This window comes from Rosa rugosa, chromosome 6, assembly GCF_958449725.1.
Source record: "Rosa rugosa chromosome 6, drRosRugo1.1, whole genome shotgun sequence".
Classification (NCBI taxonomy): Eukaryota; Viridiplantae; Streptophyta; class Magnoliopsida; order Rosales; family Rosaceae; genus Rosa; species Rosa rugosa.
In genome coordinates, this window is record NC_084825.1 from 20473473 (window position 1) to 20489421 (window position 15949).

Consider the following 15949-nt stretch of genomic DNA (forward strand, 5'->3'; position numbering starts at 1 on the left):
TTCTAACAGCAATAAAAGTGTATCCCGGCGGAGAGGTGGTGCGGTTGAGACGCCAACTAAAAACTTTCATAAGCTTGGGGTAATGTATGGAAGCACTTTAGGGAGCTGAGCGAAGGGAGTTTATATAGATTGATTCCGCATACACTAACGGGTGCGATCATACCAGCAATAATGCACCGGATCCCATCAGAACTCCGAAGTTAAGCTTGCTTGGGCGAGAGCAGTACTAGGATGGGTGACCTCCTGGGAAGTCCTCGTGTTGCACCCCTCTTTTTATGTTTTTTTTTTTTTTTTTGTTTCGGTTCATTAAGTTGCTTTTTGTGATTTCGGCTACTTTGTCCATGTACTAATTCAATCCAACTCTTCGAAGGCTTGTGAGATTGAAGGAAAGCTCACCGGCCGCGGAGATTAGATATGTTAAGACGCAAAAGATTGGCCTTGGGCCTTGGGGCTCTTGGGCTTTGTTTGATCGAGGAGTTGTTTTTGCTAGATTTTTTTTTCATTTATTTTGTTTTAAATTTTTATATTTATTTTCATTTTCTAACAGCAATAAAAGTGTATCCCGGCGGAGAGGTGGTGCGGTTGAGACGCCAACTAAAAACTTTCATAAGCTTGGGGTAATGTATGGAAGCACTTTAGGGAGCTGAGCGAAGGGAGTTTATATAGATTGATTCCGCATACACTAACGGGTGCGATCATACCAGCAATAATGCACCGGATCCCATCAGAACTCCGAAGTTAAGCTTGCTTGGGCGAGAGCAGTACTAGGATGGGTGACCTCCTGGGAAGTCCTCGTGTTGCACCCCTCTTTTTATGTTTTTTTTTTTTTTTTGTTTCGGTTCATTAAGTTGCTTTTTTGATTTCGGCTACTTTGTCCATGTACTAAGTCAATCCAACTCTTCGAAGGCTTGTGAGATTGAAGGAAAGCTCACCGGCCGCGGAGATTAGATATGTTAAGACGCAAAAGATTGGCCTTGGGCCTTGGGGCTCTTGGGCTTTGTTTGATCGAGGAGTTGTTTTTGCTAGATTTTTTATTCATTTATTTTGTTTTAAATTTTTATATTTATTTTCATTTTCTAACAGCAATAAAAGTGTATCCCGGCGGAGAGGTGGTGCGGTTGAGACGCCAACTAAAAACTTTCATAAGCTTGGGGTAATGTATGGAAGCACTTTAGGGAGCTGAGCGAAGGGAGTTTATATAGATTGATTCCGCATACACTAACGGGTGCGATCATACCAGCAATAATGCACCGGATCCCATCAGAACTCCGAAGTTAAGCTTGCTTGGGCGAGAGCAGTACTAGGATGGGTGACCTCCTGGGAAGTCCTCGTGTTGCACCCCTCTTTTTATGTTTTTTTTTTTTTTTTTGTTTCGGTTCATTAAGTTGCTTTTTTGATTTCGGCTACTTTGTCCATGTACTAATTCAATCCAACTCTTCGAAGGCTTGTGAGATTGAAGGAAAGCTCACCGGCCGCGGAGATTAGATATGTTAAGACGCAAAAGATTGGCCTTGGGCCTTGGGGCTCTTGGGCTTTGTTTGATCGAGGAGTTGTTTTTGCTAGATTTTTTATTCATTTATTTTGTTTTAAATTTTTATATTTATTTTCATTTTCTAACAGCAATAAAAGTGTATCCCGGCGGAGAGGTGGTGCGGTTGAGACGCCAACTAAAAACTTTCATAAGCTTGGGGTAATGTATGGAAGCACTTTAGGGAGCTGAGCGAAGGGAGTTTATATAGATTGATTCCGCATACACTAACGGGTGCGATCATACCAGCAATAATGCACCGGATCCCATCAGAACTCCGAAGTTAAGCTTGCTTGGGCGAGAGCAGTACTAGGATGGGTGACGTCCTGGGAAGTCCTCGTGTTGCACCCCTCTTTTTATGTTTTTTTTTTTTTTTTGTTTCGGTTCATTAAGTTGCTTTTTTGATTTCGGCTACTTTGTCCATGTACTAATTCAATCCAACTCTTCGAAGGCTTGTGAGATTGAAGGAAAGCTCACCGGCCGCGGAGATTAGATATGTTAAGACGCAAAAGATTGGCCTTGGGCCTTGGGGCTCTTGGGCTTTGTTTGATCGAGGAGTTGTTTTTGCTAGATTTTTTATTCATTTATTTTGTTTTAAATTTTTATATTTATTTTCATTTTCTAACAGCAATAAAAGTGTATCCCGGCGGAGAGGTGGTGCGGTTGAGACGCCAACTAAAAACTTTCATAAGCTTGGGGTAATGTATGGAAGCACTTTAGGGAGCTGAGCGAAGGGAGTTTATATAGATTGATTCCGCATACACTAACGGGTGCGATCATACCAGCAATAATGCACCGGATCCCATCAGAACTCCGAAGTTAAGCTTGCTTGGGCGAGAGCAGTACTAGGATGGGTGACCTCCTGGGAAGTCCTCGTGTTGCACCCCTCTTTTTATGTTTTTTTGTTTTTTTTTGTTTCGGTTCATTAAGTTGCTTTTTGTGATTTCGGCTACTTTGTCCATGTACTAATTCAATCCAACTCTTCGAAGGCTTGTGAGATTGAAGGAAAGCTCACCGGCCGCGGAGATTAGATATGTTAAGACGCAAAAGATTGGCCTTGGGCCTTGGGGCTCTTGGGCTTTGTTTGATCGAGGAGTTGTTTTTGCTAGATTTTTTATTCATTTATTTTGTTTTAAATTTTTATATTTATTTTCATTTTCTAACAGCAATAAAAGTGTATCCCGGCGGAGAGGTGGTGCGGTTGAGACGCCAACTAAAAACTTTCATAAGCTTGGGGTAATGTATGGAAGCACTTTAGGGAGCTGAGCGAAGGGAGTTTATATAGATTGATTCCGCATACACTAACGGGTGCGATCATACCAGCAATAATGCACCGGATCCCATCAGAACTCCGAAGTTAAGCTTGCTTGGGCGAGAGCAGTACTAGGATGGGTGACCTCCTGGGAAGTCCTCGTGTTGCACCCCTCTTTTTATGTTTTTTTTTTTTTTTTGTTTCGGTTCATTAAGTTGCTTTTTTGATTTCGGCTACTTTGTCCATGTACTAATTCAATCCAACTCTTCGAAGGCTTGTGAGATTGAAGGAAAGCTCACCGGCCGCGGAGATTAGATATGTTAAGACGCAAAAGATTGGCCTTGGGCCTTGGGGCTCTTGGGCTTTGTTTGATCGAGGAGTTGTTTTTGCTAGATTTTTTATTCATTTATTTTGTTTTAAATTTTTATATTTATTTTCATTTTCTAACAGCAATAAAAGTGTATCCCGGCGGAGAGGTGGTGCGGTTGAGACGCCAACTAAAAACTTTCATAAGCTTGGGGTAATGTATGGAAGCACTTTAGGGAGCTGAGCGAAGGGAGTTTATATAGATTGATTCCGCATACACTAACGGGTGCGATCATACCAGCAATAATGCACCGGATCCCATCAGAACTCCGAAGTTAAGCTTGCTTGGGCGAGAGCAGTACTAGGATGGGTGACCTCCTGGGAAGTCCTCGTGTTGCACCCCTCTTTTTATATTTTTTTTTTTTTTTTGTTTCGGTTCATTAAGTTGCTTTTTTGATTTCGGCTACTTTGTCCCTGTACTAATTCAATCCAACTCTTCGAAGGCTTGTGAGATTGAAGGAAAGCTCACCGGCCGCGGAGATTAGATATGTTAAGACGCAAAAGATTGGCCTTGGGCCTTGGGGCTCTTGGGCTTTGTTTGATCGAGGAGTTGTTTTTGCTAGATTTTTTATTCATTTATTTTGTTTTAAATTTTTATATTTATTTTCATTTTCTAACAGCAATAAAAGTGTATCCCGGCGGAGAGGTGGTGCGGTTGAGACGCCAACTAAAAACTTTCATAAGCTTGGGGTAATGTATGGAAGCACTTTAGGGAGCTGAGCGAAGGGAGTTTATATAGATTGATTCCGCATACACTAACGGGTGCGATCATACCAGCAATAATGCACCGGATCCCATCAGAACTCCGAAGTTAAGCTTGCTTGGGCGAGAGCAGTACTAGGATGGGTGACCTCCTGGGAAGTCCTCGTGTTGCACCCCTCTTTTTATGTTTTTTTTTTTTTTTTTGTTTCGGTTCATTAAGTTGCTTTTTTGATTTCGGCTACTTTGTCCATGTACTAATTCAATCCAACTCTTCGAAGGCTTGTGAGATTGAAGGAAAGCTCACCGGCCGCGGAGATTAGATATGTTAAGACGCAAAAGATTGGCCTTGGGCCTTGGGGCTCTTGGGCTTTGTTTGATCGAGGAGTTGTTTTTGCTAGATTTTTTATTCATTTATTTTGTTTTAAATTTTTATATTTATTTTCATTTTCTAACAGCAATAAAAGTGTATCCCGGCGGAGAGGTGGTGCGGTTGAGACGCCAACTAAAAACTTTCATAAGCTTGGGGTAATGTATGGAAGCACTTTAGGGAGCTGAGCGAAGGGAGTTTATATAGATTGATTCCGCATACACTAACGGGTGCGATCATACCAGCAATAATGCACCGGATCCCATCAGAACTCCGAAGTTAAGCTTGCTTGGGCGAGAGCAGTACTAGGATGGGTGACCTCCTGGGAAGTCCTCGTGTTGCACCCCTCTTTTTATGTTTTTTTTTTTTTTTTTGTTTCGGTTCATTAAGTTGCTTTTTTGATTTCGGCTACTTTGTCCATGTACTAATTCAATCCAACTCTTCGAAGGCTTGTGAGATTGAAGGAAAGCTCACCGGCCGCGGAGATTAGATATGTTAAGACGCAAAAGATTGGCCTTGGGCCTTGGGGCTCTTGGGCTTTGTTTGATCGAGGAGTTGTTTTTGCTAGATTTTTTATTCATTTATTTTGTTTTAAATTTTTATATTTATTTTCATTTTCTAACAGCAATAAAAGTGTATCCCGGCGGAGAGGTGGTGCGGTTGAGACGCCAACTAAAAACTTTCATAAGCTTGGGGTAATGTATGGAAGCACTTTAGGGAGCTGAGCGAAGGGAGTTTATATAGATTGATTCCGCATACACTAACGGGTGCGATCATACCAGCAATAATGCACCGGATCCCATCAGAACTCCGAAGTTAAGCTTGCTTGGGCGAGAGCAGTACTAGGATGGGTGACCTCCTGGGAAGTCCTCGTGTTGCACCCCTCTTTTTATGTTTTTTTTTTTTTTTTTGTTTCGGTTCATTAAGTTGCTTTTTTGATTTCGGCTACTTTGTCCATGTACTAATTCAATCCAACTCTTCGAAGGCTTGTGAGATTGAAGGAAAGCTCACCGGCCGCGGAGATTAGATATGTTAAGACGCAAAAGATTGGCCTTGGGCCTTGGGGCTCTTGGGCTTTGTTTGATCGAGGAGTTGTTTTTGCTAGATTTTTTATTCATTTATTTTGTTTTAAATTTTTATATTTATTTTCATTTTCTAACAGCAATAAAAGTGTATCCCGGCGGAGAGGTGGTGCGGTTGAGACGCCAACTAAAAACTTTCATAAGCTTGGGGTAATGTATGGAAGCACTTTAGGGAGCTGAGCGAAGGGAGTTTATATAGATTGATTCCGCATACACTAACGGGTGCGATCATACCAGCAATAATGCACCGGATCCCATCAGAACTCCGAAGTTAAGCTTGCTTGGGCGAGAGCAGTACTAAGATGGGTGACCTCCTGGGAAGTCCTCGTGTTGCACCCCTCTTTTTATGTTTTTTTTTTTTTTTTTTGTTTCGGTTCATTAAGTTGCTTTTTTGATTTCGGCTACTTTGTCCATGTACTAATTCAATCCAACTCTTCGAAGGCTTGTGAGATTGAAGGAAAGCTCACCGGCCGCGGAGATTAGATATGTTAAGACGCAAAAGATTGGCCTTGGGCCTTGGGGCTCTTGGGCTTTGTTTGATCGAGGAGTTGTTTTTGCTAGATTTTTTATTCATTTATTTTGTTTTAAATTTTTATATTTATTTTCATTTTCTAACAGCAATAAAAGTGTATCCCGGCGGAGAGGTGGTGCGGTTGATACGCCAACTAAAAACTTTCATAAGCTTGGGGTAATGTATGGAAGCACTTTAGGGAGCTGAGCGAAGTGTGTTTATATAGATTGATTCCGCATACACTAACGGGTGCGATCATACCAGCAATAATGCACCGGATCCCATCAGAACTCCGAAGTTAAGCTTGCTTGGGCGAGAGCAGTACTAGGATGGGTGACCTCCTGGGAAGTCCTCGTGTTGCACCCCTCTTTTTATGTTTTTTTTTTTTTTTTTGTTTCGGTTCATTAAGTTGCTTTTTTGATTTCGGCTACTTTGTCCATGTACTAATTCAATCCAACTCTTCGAAGGCTTGTGAGATTGAAGGAAAGCTCACCGGCCGCGGAGATTAGATATGTTAAGACGCAAAAGATTGGCCTTGGGCCTTGGGGCTCTTGGGCTTTGTTTGATCGAGGAGTTGTTTTTGCTAGATTTTTTATTCATTTATTTTGTTTTAAATTTTTATATTTATTTTCATTTTCTAACAGCAATAAAAGTGTATCCCGGCGGAGAGGTGGTGCGGTTGAGACGCCAACTAAAAACTTTCATAAGCTTGGGGTAATGTATGGAAGCACTTTAGGGAGCTGAGCGAAGGGAGTTTATATAGATTGATTCCGCATACACTAACGGGTGCGATCATACCAGCAATAATGCACCGGATCCCATCAGAACTCCGAAGTTAAGCTTGCTTGGGCGAGAGCAGTACTAGGATGGGTGACCTCCTGGGAAGTCCTCGTGTTGCACCCCTCTTTTTATGTTTTTTTTTTTTTTTTTTTTCGGTTCATTAAGTTGCTTTTTTGATTTCGGCTACTTTGTCCATGTACTAATTCAATCCAACTCTTCGAAGGCTTGTGAGATTGAAGGAAAGCTCACCGGCCGCGGAGATTAGATATGTTAAGACGCAAAAGATTGGCCTTGGGCCTTGGGGCTCTTGGGCTTTGTTTGATCGAGGAGTTGTTTTTGCTAGATTTTTTATTCATTTATTTTGTTTTAAATTTTTATATTTATTTTCATTTTCTAACAGCAATAAAAGTGTATCCCGGCGGAGAGGTGGTGCGGTTGAGACGCCAACTAAAAACTTTCATAAGCTTGGGGTAATGTATGGAAGCACTTTAGGGAGCTGAGCGAAGGGAGTTTATATAGATTGATTCCGCATACACTAACGGGTGCGATCATACCAGCAATAATGCACCGGATCCCATCAGAACTCCGAAGTTAAGCTTGGTTGGGCGAGAGCAGTACTGGGATGGGTGACCTCCTGGGAAGTCCTCGTGTTGCACCCCTCTTTTTATGTTTTTTTTTTTTTTTTTGTTTCGGTTCATTAAGTTGCTTTTTTGATTTCGGCTACTTTGTCCATGTACTAATTCAATCCAACTCTTCGAAGGCTTGTGAGATTGAAGGAAAGCTCACCGGCCGCGGAGATTAGATATGTTAAGACGCAAAAGATTGGCCTTGGGCCTTGGGGCTCTTGGGCTTTGTTTGATCGAGGAGTTGTTTTTGCTAGATTTTTTATTCATTTATTTTGTTTTAAATTTTTATATTTATTTTCATTTTCTAACAGCAATAAAAGTGTATCCCGGCGGAGAGGTGGTGCGGTTGAGACGCCAACTAAAAACTTTCATAAGCTTGGGGTAATGTATGGAAGCACTTTAGGGAGCTGAGCGAAGGGAGTTTATATAGATTGATTCCGCATACACTAACGGGTGCGATCATACCAGCAATAATGCACCGGATCCCATCAGAACTCCGAAGTTAAGCTTGGTTGGGCGAGAGCAGTACTAGGATGGGTGACCTCCTGGGAAGTCCTCGTGTTGCACCCCTCTTTTTATGTTTTTTTTTTTTTTTTGTTTCGGTTCATTAAGTTGCTTTTTTGATTTCGGCTACTTTGTCCATGTACTAATTCAATCCAACTCTTCGAAGGCTTGTGAGATTGAAGGAAAGCTCACCGGCCGCGGAGATTAGATATGTTAAGACGCAAAAGATTGGCCTTGGGCCTTGGGGCTCTTGGGCTTTGTTTGATCGAGGAGTTGTTTTTGCTAGATTTTTTATTCATTTATTTTGTTTTAAATTTTTATATTTATTTTCATTTTCTAACAGCAATAAAAGTGTATCCCGGCGGAGAGGTGGTGCGGTTGAGACGCCAACTAAAAACTTTCATAAGCTTGGGGTAATGTATGGAAGCACTTTAGGGAGCTGAGCGAAGGGAGTTTATATAGATTGATTCCGCATACACTAACGGGTGCGATCATACCAGCAATAATGCACCGGATCCCATCAGAACTCCGAAGTTAAGCTTGCTTGGGCGAGAGCAGTACTAGGATGGGTGACCTCCTGGGAAGTCCTCGTGTTGCACCCCTCTTTTTATGTTTTTTTTTTTTTTTTTGTTTCGGTTCATTAAGTTGCTTTTTGTGATTTCGGCTACTTTTTCCATGTACTAATTCAATCCAACTCTTCGAAGGCTTGTGAGATTGAAGGAAAGCTCACCGGCCGCGGAGATTAGATATGTTAAGACGCAAAAGATTGGCCTTGGGCCTTGGGGCTCTTGGGCTTTGTTTGATCGAGGAGTTGTTTTTGCTAGATTTTTTATTCATTTATTTTGTTTTAAATTTTTATATTTATTTTCATTTTCTAACAGCAATAAAAGTGTATCCCGGCGGAGAGGTGGTGCGGTTGAGACGCCAACTAAAAACTTTCATAAGCTTGGGGTAATGTATGGAAGCACTTTAGGGAGCTGAGCGAAGGGAGTTTATATAGATTGATTCCGCATACACTAACGGGTGCGATCATACCAGCAATAATGCACCGGATCCCATCAGAATTCCGAAGTTAAGCTTGCTTGGGCGAGAGCAGTACTAGGATGGGTGACCTCCTGGGAAGTCCTCGTGTTGCACCCCTCTTTTTATGTTTTTTTTTTTTTTTTTTGTTTCGGTTCATTAAGTTGCTTTTTTGATTTCGGCTACTTTGTCCATGTACTAATTCAATCCAACTCTTCGAAGGCTTGTGAGATTGAAGGAAAGCTCACCGGCCGCGGAGATTAGATATGTTAAGACGCAAAAGATTGGCCTTGGGCCTTGGGGCTCTTGGGCTTTGTTTGATCGAGGAGTTGTTTTTGCTAGATTTTTTATTCATTTATTTTGTTTTAAATTTTTATATTTATTTTCATTTTCTAACAGCAATAAAAGTGTATCCCGGCGGAGAGGTGGTGCGGTTGAGACGCCAACTAAAAACTTTCATAAGCTTGGGGTAATGTATGGAAGCACTTTAGGGAGCTGAGCGAAGGGAGTTTATATAGATTGATTCCGCATACACTAACGGGTGCGATCATACCAGCAATAATGCACCGGATCCCATCAGAACTCCGAAGTTAAGCTTGCTTGGGCGAGAGCAGTACTAGGATGGGTGACCTCCTGGGAAGTCCTCGTGTTGCACCCCTCTTTTTATGTTTTTTTTTTTTTTTTTTGTTTCGGTTCATTAAGTTGCTTTTTTGATTTCGGCTACTTTGTCCATGTACTAATTCAATCCAACTCTTCGAAGGCTTGTGAGATTGAAGGAAAGCTCACCGGCCGCGGAGATTAGATATGTTAAGACGCAAAAGATTGGCCTTGGGCCTTGGGGCTCTTGGGCTTTGTTTGATCGAGGAGTTGTTTTTGCTAGATTTTTTATTCATTTATTTTGTTTTAAATTTTTATATTTATTTTCATTTTCTAACAGCAATAAAAGTGTATCCCGGCGGAGAGGTGGTGCGGTTGAGACGCCAACTAAAAACTTTCATAAGCTTGGGGTAATGTATGGAAGCACTTTAGGGAGCTGAGCGAAGGGAGTTTATATAGATTGATTCCGCATACACTAACGGGTGCGATCATACCAGCAATAATGCACCGGATCCCATCAGAACTCCGAAGTTAAGCTTGCTTGGGCGAGAGCAGTACTAGGATGGGTGACCTCCTGGGAAGTCCTCGTGTTGCACCCCTCTTTTTATGTTTTTTTTTTTTTTTTTTGTTTCGGTTCATTAAGTTGCTTTTTTGATTTCGGCTACTTTGTCCATGTACTAATTCAATCCAACTCTTCGAAGGCTTGTGAGATTGAAGGAAAGCTCACCGGCCGCGGAGATTAGATATGTTAAGACGCAAAAGATTGGCCTTGGGCCTTGGGGCTCTTGGGCTTTGTTTGATCGAGGAGTTGTTTTTGCTAGATTTTTTATTCATTTATTTTGTTTTAAATTTTTATATTTATTTTCATTTTCTAACAGCAATAAAAGTGTATCCCGGCGGAGAGGTGGTGCGGTTGAGACGCCAACTAAAAACTTTCATAAGCTTGGGGTAATGTATGGAAGCACTTTAGGGAGCTGAGCGAAGGGAGTTTATATAGATTGATTCCGCATACACTAACGGGTGCGATCATACCAGCAATAATGCACCGGATCCCATCAGAACTCCGAAGTTAAGCTTGCTTGGGCGAGAGCAGTACTAGGATGGGTGACCTCCTGGGAAGTCCTCGTGTTGCACCCCTCTTTTTATGTTTTTTTTTTTTTTTTGTTTCGGTTCATTAAGTTGCTTTTTGTGATTTCGGCTACTTTTTCCATGTACTAATTCAATCCAACTCTTCGAAGGCTTGTGAGATTGAAGGAAAGCTCACCGGCCGCGGAGATTAGATATGTTAAGACGCAAAAGATTGGCCTTGGGCCTTGGGGCTCTTGGGCTTTGTTTGATCGAGGAGTTGTTTTTGCTAGATTTTTTATTCATTTATTTTGTTTTAAATTTTTATATTTATTTTCATTTTCTAACAGCAATAAAAGTGTATCCCGGCGGAGAGGTGGTGCGGTTGAGACGCCAACTAAAAACTTTCATAAGCTTGGGGTAATGTATGGAAGCACTTTAGGGAGCTGAGCGAAGGGAGTTTATATAGATTGATTCCGCATACACTAACGGGTGCGATCATACCAGCAATAATGCACCGGATCCCATCAGAACTCCGAAGTTAAGCTTGCTTGGGCGAGATCAGTACTAGGATGGGTGACCTCCTGGGAAGTCCTCGTGTTGCACCCCTCTTTTTATGTTTTTTTTTTTTTTTTTTGTTTCGGTTCATTAAGTTGCTTTTTTGATTTCGGCTACTTTGTCCATGTACTAATTCAATCCAACTCTTCGAAGGCTTGTGAGATTGAAGGAAAGCTCACCGGCCGCGGAGATTAGATATGTTAAGACGCAAAAGATTGGCCTTGGGCCTTGGGGCTCTTGGGCTTTGTTTGATCGAGGAGTTGTTTTTGCTAGATTTTTTATTCATTTATTTTGTTTTAAATTTTTATATTTATTTTCATTTTCTAACAGCAATAAAAGTGTATCCCGGCGGAGAGGTGGTGCGGTTGAGACGCCAACTAAAAACTTTCATAAGCTTGGGGTAATGTATGGAAGCACTTTAGGGAGCTGAGCGAAGGGAGTTTATATAGATTGATTCCGCATACACTAACGGGTGCGATCATACCAGCAATAATGCACCGGATCCCATCAGAACTCCGAAGTTAAGCTTGCTTGGGCGAGAGCAGTACTAGGATGGGTGACCTCCTGGGAAGTCCTCGTGTTGCACCCCTCTTTTTATGTTTTTTTTTTTTTTTTTTGTTTCGGTTCATTAAGTTGCTTTTTTGATTTCGGCTACTTTGTCCATGTACTAATTCAATCCAACTCTTCGAAGGCTTGTGAGATTGAAGGAAAGCTCACCGGCCGCGGAGATTAGATATGTTAAGACGCAAAAGATTGGCCTTGGGCCTTGGGGCTCTTGGGCTTTGTTTGATCGAGGAGTTGTTTTTGCTAGATTTTTTTTTCATTTATTTTGTTTTAAATTTTTATATTTATTTTCATTTTCTAACAGCAATAAAAGTGTATCCCGGCGGAGAGGTGGTGCGGTTGAGACGCCAACTAAAAACTTTCATAAGCTTGGGGTAATGTATGGAAGCACTTTAGGGAGCTGAGCGAAGGGAGTTTATATAGATTGATTCCGCATACACTAACGGGTGCGATCATACCAGCAATAATGCACCGGATCCCATCAGAACTCCGAAGTTAAGCTTGCTTGGGCGAGAGCAGTACTAGGATGGGTGACCTCCTGGGAAGTCCTCGTGTTGCACCCCTCTTTTTATGTTTTTTTTTTTTTTTTTTGTTTCGGTTCATTAAGTTGCTTTTTTGATTTCGGCTACTTTGTCCATGTACTAATTCAATCCAACTCTTCGAAGGCTTGTGAGATTGAAGGAAAGCTCACCGGCCGCGGAGATTAGATATGTTAAGACGCAAAAGATTGGCCTTGGGCCTTGGGGCTCTTGGGCTTTGTTTGATCGAGGAGTTGTTTTTGCTAGATTTTTTATTCATTTATTTTGTTTTAAATTTTTATATTTATTTTCATTTTCTAACAGCAATAAAAGTGTATCCCGGCGGAGAGGTGGTGCGGTTGAGACGCCAACTAAAAACTTTCATAAGCTTGGGGTAATGTATGGAAGCACTTTAGGGAGCTGAGCGAAGGGAGTTTATATAGATTGATTCCGCATACACTAACGGGTGCGATCATACCAGCAATAATGCACCGGATCCCATCAGAACTCCGAAGTTAAGCTTGCTTGGGCGAGAGCAGTACTAGGATGGGTGACCTCCTGGGAAGTCCTCGTGTTGCACCCCTCTTTTTATGTTTTTTTTTTTTTTTTTTGTTTCGGTTCATTAAGTTGCTTTTTTGATTTCGGCTACTTTGTCCATGTACTAATTCAATCCAACTCTTCGAAGGCTTGTGAGATTGAAGGAAAGCTCACCGGCCGCGGAGATTAGATATGTTAAGACGCAAAAGATTGGCCTTGGGCCTTGGGGCTCTTGGGCTTTGTTTGATCGAGGAGTTGTTTTTGCTAGATTTTTTATTCATTTATTTTGTTTTAAATTTTTATATTTATTTTCATTTTCTAACAGCAATAAAAGTGTATCCCGGCGGAGAGGTGGTGCGGTTGAGACGCCAACTAAAAACTTTCATAAGCTTGGGGTAATGTATGGAAGCACTTTAGGGAGCTGAGCGAAGGGAGTTTATATAGATTGATTCCGCATACACTAACGGGTGCGATCATACCAGCAATAATGCACCGGATCCCATCAGAACTCCGAAGTTAAGCTTGCTTGGGCGAGAGCAGTACTAGGATGGGTGACCTCCTGGGAAGTCCTCGTGTTGCACCCCTCTTTTTATGTTTTTTTTTTTTTTTTTGTTTCGGTTCATTAAGTTGCTTTTTTGATTTCGGCTACTTTGTCCATGTACTAATTCAATCCAACTCTTCGAAGGCTTGTGAGATTGAAGGAAAGCTCACCGGCCGCGGAGATTAGATATGTTAAGACGCAAAAGATTGGCCTTGGGCCTTGGGGCTCTTGGGCTTTGTTTGATCGAGGAGTTGTTTTTGCTAGATTTTTTATTCATTTATTTTGTTTTAAATTTTTATATTTATTTTCATTTTCTAACAGCAATAAAAGTGTATCCCGGCGGAGAGGTGGTGCGGTTGAGACGCCAACTAAAAACTTTCATAAGCTTGGGGTAATGTATGGAAGCACTTTAGGGAGCTGAGCGAAGGGAGTTTATATAGATTGATTCCGCATACACTAACGGGTGCGATCATACCAGCAATAATGCACCGGATCCCATCAGAACTCCGAAGTTAAGCTTGCTTGGGCGAGAGCAGTACTAGGATGGGTGACCTCCTGGGAAGTCCTCGTGTTGCACCCCTCTTTTTATGTTTTTTTTTTTTTTTTGTTTCGGTTCATTAAGTTGCTTTTTTGATTTCGGCTACTTTGTCCATGTACTAATTCAATCCAACTCTTCGAAGGCTTGTGAGATTGAAGGAAAGCTCACCGGCCGCGGAGATTAGATATGTTAAGACGCAAAAGATTGGCCTTGGGCCTTGGGGCTCTTGGGCTTTGTTTGATCGAGGAGTTGTTTTTGCTAGATTTTTTATTCATTTATTTTGTTTTAAATTTTTATATTTATTTTCATTTTCTAACAGCAATAAAAGTGTATCCCGGCGGAGAGGTGGTGCGGTTGAGACGCCAACTAAAAACTTTCATAAGCTTGGGGTAATGTATGGAAGCACTTTAGGGAGCTGAGCGAAGGGAGTTTATATAGATTGATTCCGCATACACTAACGGGTGCGATCATACCAGCAATAATGCACCGGATCCCATCAGAACTCCGAAGTTAAGCTTGCTTGGGCGAGAGCAGTACTAGGATGGGTGACCTCCTGGGAAGTCCTCGTGTTGCACCCCTCTTTTTATGTTTTTTTTTTTTTTTTGTTTCGGTTCATTAAGTTGCTTTTTTGATTTCGGCTACTTTGTCCATGTACTAATTCAATCCAACTCTTCGAAGGCTTGTGAGATTGAAGGAAAGCTCACCGGCCGCGGAGATTAGATATGTTAAGACGCAAAAGATTGGCCTTGGGCCTTGGGGCTCTTGGGCTTTGTTTGATCGAGGAGTTGTTTTTGCTAGATTTTTTATTCATTTATTTTGTTTTAAATTTTTATATTTATTTTCATTTTCTAACAGCAATAAAAGTGTATCCCGGCGGAGAGGTGGTGCGGTTGAGACGCCAACTAAAAACTTTCATAAGCTTGGGGTAATGTATGGAAGCACTTTAGGGAGCTGAGCGAAGGGAGTTTATATAGATTGATTCCGCATACACTAACGGGTGCGATCATACCAGCAATAATGCACCGGATCCCATCAGAACTCCGAAGTTAAGCTTGCTTGGGCGAGAGCAGTACTAGGATGGGTGACCTCCTGGGAAGTCCTCGTGTTGCACCCCTCTTTTTATGTTTTTTTTTTTTTTTTTGTTTCGGTTCATTAAGTTGCTTTTTTGATTTCGGCTACTTTGTCCATGTACTAATTCAATCCAACTCTTCGAAGGCTTGTGAGATTGAAGGAAAGCTCACCGGCCGCGGAGATTAGATATGTTAAGACGCAAAAGATTGGCCTTGGGCCTTGGGGCTCTTGGGCTTTGTTTGATCGAGGAGTTGTTTTTGCTAGATTTTTTATTCATTTATTTTGTTTTAAATTTTTATATTTATTTTCATTTTCTAACAGCAATAAAAGTGTATCCCGGCGGAGAGGTGGTGCGGTTGAGACGCCAACTAAAAACTTTCATAAGCTTGGGGTAATGTATGGAAGCACTTTAGGGAGCTGAGCGAAGGGAGTTTATATAGATTGATTCCGCATACACTAACGGGTGCGATCATACCAGCAATAATGCACCGGATCCCATCAGAACTCCGAAGTTAAGCTTGCTTGGGCGAGAGCAGTACTAGGATAGGTGACCTCCTGGGAAGTCCTCGTGTTGCACCCCTCTTTTTATGTTTTTTTTTTTTTTTTGTTTCGGTTCATTAAGTTGCTTTTTTGATTTCGGCTACTTTGTCCATGTACTAATTCAATCCAACTCTTCGAAGGCTTGTGAGATTGAAGGAAAGCTCACCGGCCGCGGAGATTAGATATGTTAAGACGCAAAAGATTGGCCTTGGGCCTTGGGGCTCTTGGGCTTTGTTTGATCGAGGAGTTGTTTTTGCTAGATTTTTTATTCATTTATTTTGTTTTAAATTTTTATATTTATTTTCATTTTCTAACAGCAATAAAAGTGTATCCCGGCGGAGAGGTGGTGCGGTTGAGACGCCAACTAAAAACTTTCATAAGCTTGGGGTAATGTATGGAAGCACTTTAGGGAGCTGAGCGAAGGGAGTTTATATAGATTGATTCCGCATACACTAACGGGTGCGATCATACCAGCAATAATGCACCGGATCCCATCAGAACTCCGAAGTTAAGCTTGCTTGGGCGAGAGCAGTACTAGGATGGGTGACCTCCTGGGAAGTCCTCGTGTTGCACCCCTCTTTTTATGTTTTTTTTTTTTTTTTTGTTTCGGTTCATTAAGTTGCTTTTTTGATTTCGGCTACTTTGTCCATGTACTAATTCAATCCAACTCTTCGAAGGCTTG

The 15949-nt window shown here is 41.6% G+C and overlaps 30 non-coding genes across 30 annotated transcripts; all 30 read left to right on the forward strand.

Annotated features, from left to right (window-relative positions):
- The first annotated feature begins 149 nt into the window (after positions 1–149).
- Positions 150–268, forward strand: LOC133718992 (5S ribosomal RNA). The gene has a single exon (XR_009850728.1). It is a non-coding gene; the product is annotated as a 5S ribosomal RNA (ribosomal RNA).
- Positions 269–687: 419 nt separating this feature from the next.
- On the forward strand, positions 688–806 carry LOC133719004 (5S ribosomal RNA). Its single transcript, XR_009850739.1, has one exon. It is a non-coding gene; the product is annotated as a 5S ribosomal RNA (ribosomal RNA).
- A 417-nt stretch (positions 807–1223) lies between these two features.
- On the forward strand, positions 1224–1342 carry LOC133719016 (5S ribosomal RNA). Its single transcript, XR_009850750.1, has one exon. It is a non-coding gene; the product is annotated as a 5S ribosomal RNA (ribosomal RNA).
- Positions 1343–1760: 418 nt separating this feature from the next.
- On the forward strand, positions 1761–1879 carry LOC133719030 (5S ribosomal RNA). Its single transcript, XR_009850763.1, has one exon. It is a non-coding gene; the product is annotated as a 5S ribosomal RNA (ribosomal RNA).
- A 417-nt stretch (positions 1880–2296) lies between these two features.
- On the forward strand, positions 2297–2415 carry LOC133719028 (5S ribosomal RNA). The gene has a single exon (XR_009850761.1). It is a non-coding gene; the product is annotated as a 5S ribosomal RNA (ribosomal RNA).
- A 419-nt stretch (positions 2416–2834) lies between these two features.
- On the forward strand, positions 2835–2953 carry LOC133719039 (5S ribosomal RNA). The gene has a single exon (XR_009850772.1). It is a non-coding gene; the product is annotated as a 5S ribosomal RNA (ribosomal RNA).
- A 417-nt stretch (positions 2954–3370) lies between these two features.
- On the forward strand, positions 3371–3489 carry LOC133719050 (5S ribosomal RNA). The gene has a single exon (XR_009850783.1). It is a non-coding gene; the product is annotated as a 5S ribosomal RNA (ribosomal RNA).
- A 417-nt stretch (positions 3490–3906) lies between these two features.
- LOC133719061 (5S ribosomal RNA) lies at positions 3907–4025 on the forward strand. The gene has a single exon (XR_009850794.1). It is a non-coding gene; the product is annotated as a 5S ribosomal RNA (ribosomal RNA).
- Positions 4026–4443: 418 nt separating this feature from the next.
- Positions 4444–4562, forward strand: LOC133719070 (5S ribosomal RNA). The gene has a single exon (XR_009850802.1). It is a non-coding gene; the product is annotated as a 5S ribosomal RNA (ribosomal RNA).
- Positions 4563–4980: 418 nt separating this feature from the next.
- On the forward strand, positions 4981–5099 carry LOC133719082 (5S ribosomal RNA). The gene has a single exon (XR_009850811.1). It is a non-coding gene; the product is annotated as a 5S ribosomal RNA (ribosomal RNA).
- A 418-nt stretch (positions 5100–5517) lies between these two features.
- LOC133719610 (5S ribosomal RNA) lies at positions 5518–5636 on the forward strand. Its single transcript, XR_009851336.1, has one exon. It is a non-coding gene; the product is annotated as a 5S ribosomal RNA (ribosomal RNA).
- A 419-nt stretch (positions 5637–6055) lies between these two features.
- Positions 6056–6174, forward strand: LOC133719093 (5S ribosomal RNA). Its single transcript, XR_009850822.1, has one exon. It is a non-coding gene; the product is annotated as a 5S ribosomal RNA (ribosomal RNA).
- Positions 6175–6592: 418 nt separating this feature from the next.
- On the forward strand, positions 6593–6711 carry LOC133719106 (5S ribosomal RNA). The gene has a single exon (XR_009850834.1). It is a non-coding gene; the product is annotated as a 5S ribosomal RNA (ribosomal RNA).
- Positions 6712–7128: 417 nt separating this feature from the next.
- Positions 7129–7247, forward strand: LOC133719038 (5S ribosomal RNA). The gene has a single exon (XR_009850771.1). It is a non-coding gene; the product is annotated as a 5S ribosomal RNA (ribosomal RNA).
- Positions 7248–7665: 418 nt separating this feature from the next.
- On the forward strand, positions 7666–7784 carry LOC133719035 (5S ribosomal RNA). The gene has a single exon (XR_009850768.1). It is a non-coding gene; the product is annotated as a 5S ribosomal RNA (ribosomal RNA).
- Positions 7785–8201: 417 nt separating this feature from the next.
- Positions 8202–8320, forward strand: LOC133719117 (5S ribosomal RNA). The gene has a single exon (XR_009850845.1). It is a non-coding gene; the product is annotated as a 5S ribosomal RNA (ribosomal RNA).
- Positions 8321–8739: 419 nt separating this feature from the next.
- On the forward strand, positions 8740–8858 carry LOC133718955 (5S ribosomal RNA). The gene has a single exon (XR_009850693.1). It is a non-coding gene; the product is annotated as a 5S ribosomal RNA (ribosomal RNA).
- Positions 8859–9277: 419 nt separating this feature from the next.
- On the forward strand, positions 9278–9396 carry LOC133719128 (5S ribosomal RNA). The gene has a single exon (XR_009850856.1). It is a non-coding gene; the product is annotated as a 5S ribosomal RNA (ribosomal RNA).
- A 419-nt stretch (positions 9397–9815) lies between these two features.
- LOC133719136 (5S ribosomal RNA) lies at positions 9816–9934 on the forward strand. The gene has a single exon (XR_009850864.1). It is a non-coding gene; the product is annotated as a 5S ribosomal RNA (ribosomal RNA).
- A 419-nt stretch (positions 9935–10353) lies between these two features.
- LOC133719138 (5S ribosomal RNA) lies at positions 10354–10472 on the forward strand. The gene has a single exon (XR_009850866.1). It is a non-coding gene; the product is annotated as a 5S ribosomal RNA (ribosomal RNA).
- A 418-nt stretch (positions 10473–10890) lies between these two features.
- On the forward strand, positions 10891–11009 carry LOC133719596 (5S ribosomal RNA). The gene has a single exon (XR_009851319.1). It is a non-coding gene; the product is annotated as a 5S ribosomal RNA (ribosomal RNA).
- A 419-nt stretch (positions 11010–11428) lies between these two features.
- On the forward strand, positions 11429–11547 carry LOC133719139 (5S ribosomal RNA). The gene has a single exon (XR_009850867.1). It is a non-coding gene; the product is annotated as a 5S ribosomal RNA (ribosomal RNA).
- Positions 11548–11966: 419 nt separating this feature from the next.
- LOC133719140 (5S ribosomal RNA) lies at positions 11967–12085 on the forward strand. The gene has a single exon (XR_009850868.1). It is a non-coding gene; the product is annotated as a 5S ribosomal RNA (ribosomal RNA).
- A 419-nt stretch (positions 12086–12504) lies between these two features.
- On the forward strand, positions 12505–12623 carry LOC133719141 (5S ribosomal RNA). Its single transcript, XR_009850869.1, has one exon. It is a non-coding gene; the product is annotated as a 5S ribosomal RNA (ribosomal RNA).
- Positions 12624–13042: 419 nt separating this feature from the next.
- On the forward strand, positions 13043–13161 carry LOC133719142 (5S ribosomal RNA). Its single transcript, XR_009850870.1, has one exon. It is a non-coding gene; the product is annotated as a 5S ribosomal RNA (ribosomal RNA).
- A 418-nt stretch (positions 13162–13579) lies between these two features.
- On the forward strand, positions 13580–13698 carry LOC133719143 (5S ribosomal RNA). The gene has a single exon (XR_009850871.1). It is a non-coding gene; the product is annotated as a 5S ribosomal RNA (ribosomal RNA).
- A 417-nt stretch (positions 13699–14115) lies between these two features.
- On the forward strand, positions 14116–14234 carry LOC133719146 (5S ribosomal RNA). The gene has a single exon (XR_009850873.1). It is a non-coding gene; the product is annotated as a 5S ribosomal RNA (ribosomal RNA).
- A 417-nt stretch (positions 14235–14651) lies between these two features.
- Positions 14652–14770, forward strand: LOC133719147 (5S ribosomal RNA). Its single transcript, XR_009850874.1, has one exon. It is a non-coding gene; the product is annotated as a 5S ribosomal RNA (ribosomal RNA).
- Positions 14771–15188: 418 nt separating this feature from the next.
- LOC133718972 (5S ribosomal RNA) lies at positions 15189–15307 on the forward strand. Its single transcript, XR_009850709.1, has one exon. It is a non-coding gene; the product is annotated as a 5S ribosomal RNA (ribosomal RNA).
- A 417-nt stretch (positions 15308–15724) lies between these two features.
- LOC133719148 (5S ribosomal RNA) lies at positions 15725–15843 on the forward strand. The gene has a single exon (XR_009850875.1). It is a non-coding gene; the product is annotated as a 5S ribosomal RNA (ribosomal RNA).
- Positions 15844–15949: the final 106 nt, after the last annotated feature.